This window comes from Buceros rhinoceros, unplaced genomic scaffold, assembly GCF_000710305.1.
Source record: "Buceros rhinoceros silvestris isolate BGI_N320 unplaced genomic scaffold, ASM71030v1 scaffold16970, whole genome shotgun sequence".
Taxonomy (NCBI): domain Eukaryota; kingdom Metazoa; phylum Chordata; class Aves; order Bucerotiformes; family Bucerotidae; genus Buceros; species Buceros rhinoceros.
This window is the reverse complement of record NW_010389201.1, coordinates 14641-21563: the sequence shown is the minus strand read 5'-3', so window position 1 is coordinate 21563 and position 6923 is coordinate 14641. Positions and strand designations below refer to the sequence as shown.

The 6923-nt window shown below is 39.5% G+C and overlaps 1 protein-coding gene across 1 annotated transcript in view; it reads left to right on the top strand.

Moving 5' to 3' along the window:
• Window positions 1-6923, top strand: part of CSNK1A1 (casein kinase 1, alpha 1) — a 27864-nt gene that overhangs the window by 6631 nt on the left and 14310 nt on the right. The gene's annotated exons all lie outside the window — the stretch shown is intronic.

The window sequence follows — 6923 nt, the reverse complement described above, 5'->3', positions numbered from 1 at the left end:
GTTCAGCAGAGGTACTCCTGAAACACTCTTCCTCAGCAACGTTTCCTGTACTTGCTGCGGGTTAAGGCTTACCTTCTCAACCTGAATCTTCTGACTTTTACAGAAGAAACTTGACTTCAGTTCGCTCCCTTCCTACCGGGTGAATGTACCTCATTAAGCAGTAGGCAAAACAGCAAGTCACCTCTGTGTATGCGACCTTGGGGTGTAGGAGATGAGTTGCACTGGCATACTTCACGTATTCATATTCTCATAACCGTACAAAAAATGATAGTATTTGATTTATAGTCTGTCTTAACTTCATAGCGTAGGGTGTTCTTTGCTCTTTCCTTATTTAGTACTTGGGTGGCCTAATTCACACTCACCATGGCAACTAATGTTAGATGACATCTGCTGAATATTCCACTTGAGTATTTCAGTCATGCCATGTTAAGTTCATTTATTACTCCTAGCTGGCTAAGCTTTTCCAGCTTCAGGGGAGATAGAGATAAAATATGTGTCAATTTAGACATAAATCTTACGGTGATAAATTACCTTTCTTACATGTGTTACTTCAGGATCTGTTAAGACTCAAATACAGGCAGAATATACTTCCCAATTAATCTGAAATACCATTATTTGTCAGGAGATGTTTGTCCTGAGAAATCTAGAATGTGGGACCAGAAGGGACCTTTTCGGTCCAAATCCAGCACCTGTTCTGGACAATGTGCTATTCTTTCTGTGAATCAATCAGATGCAATGTTAAAACTTTCTAGGCTGGCATGGCAGTGCTCATGATTCTGTTGTCAGACAGAAAGAGAGAGCTGCTATGCCTAAAGGTAAATGCTTGTACCCACAGGCAGTCAGCTCCTGTTTTTTTCTTCCCCGATTTTTTTTAATAGCCTTCTCCCTATTGAAGTCCTCACATACCTATAAAGAAAAGTTGCATAACTCTGTAGCTGCCTTTCTGAGTTATTTAAATACATGATTACAGCGGTCACCACCTTCCCACCTTGCTTGAAGTCTCTTTCGTGTCCTTGCTGTGATTTGGATTTCCTCTCCTGAATGGTGGTGACAGGGCTTACACATCAGTGCCTTAAGCATTGATACCAATTTCTCTACAGTGCCTGTGGAGAATACCTGTACTTTTACTGGTTACAATTACTTACTGTTTTTCAGTGATGCCTGATATTAGAGCTATGTGATTATAGGGAGGTCTGTGTTTTCTCTTTAGTCACATCATCTGACTAATGCCTAGTTCAGAGACTTTTGTATAAATGACTTAGTGCTTGCAGAAATGGAATACAGTTCCAGAGTGTTCATCAGTTCGGTGTCATTGGGCTGCTGTAGGATGTCTGAATCCTTTGTATTCATGAGGCCTTCCAGACTTGCATACTCACCCTCATGTGCCTGCTGACATATCAACCTTATTAATAAGGTGATCTCAGGTAATTCTGGTAGTAAGTTCTTTCCATGCTGTTCACCATACACTTTTTGTTTTAGTAACTTTTTTATCTGTCTTGCTTCATTCTTCTGACAATATCCTTTTTTGTCACATGAACTTGTGAACTCTTCCAGATTATGTGTGAAAGACCAGGTGCTGGGAAACTACTTGCATAGGACTACCCAGAATAATCATAGGGCCACACACTGTGAAATATGAAAATGGTAAAAGTTTATGTAATGTCAAAGTCCAAATTGGCTTTTTTAATGTGACTAAAAGTTTTTCTGGAAGTCTAAAGGTTTGAGTTTAATTGCTCAAGTCTTGTCACAGAAGCATTGTATTTACTGCCAGTGAAGCACAGGAGGTATCTTTTTTTCTCTCAGAAAAGCTTGACCTCTTGGAATTGCAAACAGAACTGCAAGTTGGCACAGCCTCTGCTGGAATAGTCAGTGATCAAATTGACAGAAGCCTTTAGTGGAGGTTAGGTTACCTAGCAAAGCTAGTGTTGATTGAGGAGAGCTTTTATTAAGCTGGAACAAAATAGTCTGGTTACAGTTGCTCCGGTTGTAGGAACACTGGTGACACTGAGATGCTGTTCTGGTTGTGTACCTAATAAGCTGCAGACAAAATGACGTGCCATTATGCTAATGGTGTCTTTACTACCCTTGTGGTTTCAGAATGCATGGGATTGGGGGTTTCATTACCAGTGATTAACAGCTGTACAGTTATTCAGTAATTTTGGTCACCTTGATCTGAACTTGATTTTTTTAATTTGAATCTCCTGAATCCTTTCCTTCATCATGTAACCAGCTCACACAACTTTGATAAGTGCCCTGGGTTTGTTTACCCTGTTGTAGTTAGAGGTGCCAATGTGATGGATGAAACTGCTGGTTATCTGCTAAAATCCTGTAAGGGCTGCAGTAGTCTGGGCTTGTAATTTCATGGCTTGTCTGAATTCCGTTAGCCCTTAAGCCACCTCTTTTTTGCTAGTTGACCTACTTCAGTTTGACCCTTTCAGAGGAAGATAGAGTAGATGTGAAGAGAATATTCTGATAACCAAATGAAACGTTTCCTCAGTTAACCTACAGAACATGCTGTTAACATACCTCAAATGTGTCTTTAGTCAATGACATTATTTATGAAATACGTGGTTGCTGAAATAAGCATCGTACAATTTTTGAAAGATGCAACTTGGAAAAGACGAGGATTTTAAGTTTGAGTAGACCTGACTACAGTATTTGCTACCAAGTGCTAGATGTACTTCACAGTACAGCAGTACTTCACTTGCTTGCCTCGAGGTTAGTCAAGGGAATCAAAAAAACATCCCATAGGAGTTCAAGTAAACATGCACTTGTCTGTGATCTGGCATCAAACCACTGTGTCACTTGACTTAGTTGTTTAACTTAGAGCTACAAATACTGAAATTCAAGATGTTACAAAATTTCAGCTGCCTGCCTGTACTGGGCAATGTATCAGCCTGCTAAAACACCTGATTTGGAAATGTGTTGACATAGCAGGTCTTGGTCTTTCAAATTAGACAAGTCACTGAAGTCAAATTAACGTCACTGTGTTCAATCTTTAACCATGCTTTGATGGAAGGCTTCATAAAGGATATTTACAGCATCCTACCTGATCTGTAGCTTTAAAATGTGAAGCAAGGGGGTGTGACAAAGCATTTTCATGCATGTGTGAGCTTGGGCACGCCTTGAAGCTTGAATATGGACTAGGGTTCTGCACAGCCGCATTGGGTGTTAGTGTTGTGCTGCCAGGTCAAGGGTGAATCCTAGCGCTTCATAACATTGTCCCATTAACGTTTTCTGTAGTCTTCAGTAAAATCATCTACTGCTGCTCTTCAGGAAAGCTGGTAATAATCCATACTTTTTGTGGTTTTTTGGCATAAGTAGGTATAACCGTGCTATGGAGTCAAAATTCTCTGTTTAGGAAATATGTCCTAAGGAGATGTACAGCACTGTGGGAATGGATTAGAGAAAAAATGAGTTTTCCTAGTCTAGTAATTTAGTTTTTCTTTTTGAAATAATACATTGTATATAACTATATGTAGAGTCATTATGCACCTGAAGTGAACTGTCAAGTAGTTAAATCTCTTGCTCCCACTTCTCACTCCCCTCAAACTCTTCCTGCTTAAAATGTATGCTGCTGTTGCTTCCTCAGCTTAGGTATGAGAGAATATTTCCAAGTGTGCTTAAAAAAAAAGTCCTTGGAGCTCTAGCAGAAGTGTGGGATGCTGGTATCTTGAGATGCTTGTGTCAGATCTAATAGTGGCCCAGGGCTTTGTGTGGATCGTTCCTTCGTATTAGTAGCTCACTCCAGGTTTCATTGCTGGTGCAGTATTAGAATGCCTGAAGATTTCTTTGAGGCACTAGCTTTTTTTAGAATTGTGTTCAGTTTGTTGCCATATTGTTTTCCACTTTAGCTCAGTACCATTAAAAATTGCATGCCAAGGTGCTCTGCATTAGTGCTCATCCAAAATGTATGCTTAGATGCTGTCCTGTATTGGTTATGCAAATATGGGAGCGAGGAGTACTTGCCAAGCTCTTACATGTCATATCCAAGGTTTCTTAAGAAGAGCCAAGACTTCTAACATTTTTACTCAGAGCTGCCAGTAGTAGCAGCTACTAGACTTTGAATGGACATGATGTAGCCTTACTTCCTAATCCCATTTTCCCTGGAAGTGTTCCAAGGGAAATGAAAACTTACTTGGAGTGTTAGCAAAGTAAATAAAGCACAAGTTACTCCAGTACCCTAGCAATAGTTTCTGTTGCCAGTAGTGAAATGAATAGATGCAGCAGTCCTCTGTGAGGAATTGCAGGCAGGTAAATGTGACAGTGAAGTGTTAAGAGGTCCTATCTTACTACTTTGTCTCACAGAGTTGATTCTGCTTTTCACCAGTGCAAAATGGTCAGGAGATTAAAATGTTCTCATGCATATGTAGAAGTAGGACAAATGGAGGTTGTGCAATCATCCTGAATTACTGCACTTACTAAGAGAGATTCCCTGTAGAGGAACCAAATTCTTTTAAAAATGTAGCTCCCAGGGTAGGCTGCTTTTTCAACAGCTTAGCTTTTTCTGTGATGCTGTAACTAAATTTTCTTAGCTCAGTTGAAGACTGATCTTTGATCCTTTTCCCTTATACTGCAGTCTCTTGAGCATTGAACCATTACTGCACTGAACAGTTACACTCAGCATCTGAATTGGACTTTAATTTCTTGCAGAAAATCATTTTATGTAGATCTCTATTTACTGCTTTGAATGCTTCAATCCAGCTCGTTATTCTTTAGACTATTTGACAACAAAACTTGAACTTCATCTGACAGAATAATGAGACAGGTCATTTGGACTGGTTTACATTACTCTAGGTAGCCATAATGTTTCATTTTCCACTGTGACCTATGGAGTTGTGTACAGACCCTTGTCAAAACTACTCAGCCATTTGCATAGGTGACTTTGATAGGAACCAAGAAGTAGATTTACAGGCATAGTCAATAATTCCTGAACTGAAGCTGGTTTGTAGTTGATCAAGATCTTTTCTCAACAGTGTCTCGTTTTCACTTTCTCCATCTCTGTGTTGCATTTTTTTTAAATAGTTCTTTGTTGCTCTTGCAGTTGAAACCTGCTTTTTATCACTCTTTAAAAAAGGGCTGAACTAGGCAGATCTTTTCAGAATGCTTACCTTTAGTGGCTTGGTGTCAGTCTGCAGTGTGAATATTAACCTTTTCATCAATTACAGACTTTCTCAAATAATACCATCAGCATGCTTTCCTAGTTGTAAGTTTCCTCACTTGTATGTTGTTTGCGGTTTTTTTGCTTTTTTTGTACATCATAGCATGGTCAATTATTTTAAGGCAAAACCTGATAAATAGTACTCACAGTATTGGTATGATCATTAACATGTTGGAAGAAAAATGACATTTCATTTGAATGACTGCTTTCAAAATACATGTTTTCTGCATCCCGTCTTGATGTGAGGCATAGGTAAAGGTCCTAGACCGACCTGTAAAATAATGAGTATGATCCATAGCTCATATGTAACTTAGCAAATTTATAACAATGCATTATGAAGTGAATGGTTCCTACTAGAATGCTGACATTGGGAAGGCATAAGCCAGTTCCTGAAACAAATCCAAATACAGATTCTTTTCTTTGTGGTTTTGTAAACATTTTACTATCCTGGCTAAGCTTGGGATCCTGTGAGTACCGAGGAATTTGTCAGCTCTATCAGTAGTAACTATTTTCCAGACAACTATGCATTAGTCTCCTGGGGTCATGGCCTAAAGTGGAAATAAAATGTCTATACAGATCTGTAAGCCCCAGCACTGCTGTGTTTCAGCTGAATCTTGATATGTTCTTTATCTTCATGCTTTTATTATGGGGTATATTCTTGGTGTATCTTGTCTGCACCACTCACTGTTGGAAATGTCAAGACTTCTCCAGGTCTGCTGGTCCTAGGTCCTTGTTGTAAGAACTAGGTGCTGAGCAAAGGCAAAATGCAGCCTTCTGATCGATAAAGCATTGAATCTTTACAGAGATGTCTTAGTACTCAGCCTAGCTTCATAAACAGTTTTTCACAGACACCTCTCACTTAACTGTAGGTATATGTGCAGAAGGACTGTAGAGAGGTTGTCTTTCAGTGCCCATTTAAAGTATGGGAATTCATAGCTGAGATTTGCAGAAGTGGAGGGTGTGACTCCAGGTCTTCTCAGGCACCTTAGGTGGTGAAATACTTTTTCCCCAGTTGCAGGTAACATAAAGCAGTGCTATGATAGAAATTCTAGACTTAGATTGGAAGGGAACATGCAGATGGGAGGCCTTCTGCTTGTCCTCACAGCGTTGGTAATGTTTAATTTTTTTGCCCTGAATTGAGTATCAGGCACTTAAGGATGGATATAAGTTTGTTTGGCTGCATGTGATTTGCTGCATTTGTAGTTTTGCTTTTATGGTACTTGAGTGTTCTTCCCTTTATGATGTTGAAAACCTGATAAAGAGCCTTTATCTTGTGTTTAATGGGACAGTAGAACTTAATTGTCATTTGTAAAAATTTGGATGAATGAAGGAAGAGGTACTAGAGTTAACTTTCTGAGCTGCTTTGGCCTGTTGCAGAGAAGTCATAGACGTTTCTGTGAAGTTAACACAGGAAACAGTGTTGGGAGTGTCAGGAGTCTTGCAGATGAGCTTGTCTGCAGGTCAGACTTTGTACGCTCATGTTGGCATATTGACATGTAATGGCTTCTGCTTTTGATTGCACTTCATTTTTGGTGTTTGGTATTTCAGTTGCTGCTAAAGTGTAGTAATGTTTCCTCTTAAGAGAAGATTATATGTGTGCACACACTTGCCAACTTCTTATACTGTGTTTTGTCCTCTGTTTCTAGAAAAAAAAGGCACTACCAGTCTTAGTTTTCAGTTAGCTTTCGAGATTGAATGTTACTCAGCAATGTGCCCTTACAGCAAGAGGGCTAATGGTATCCTGGGCTGCATTAGGATTCCT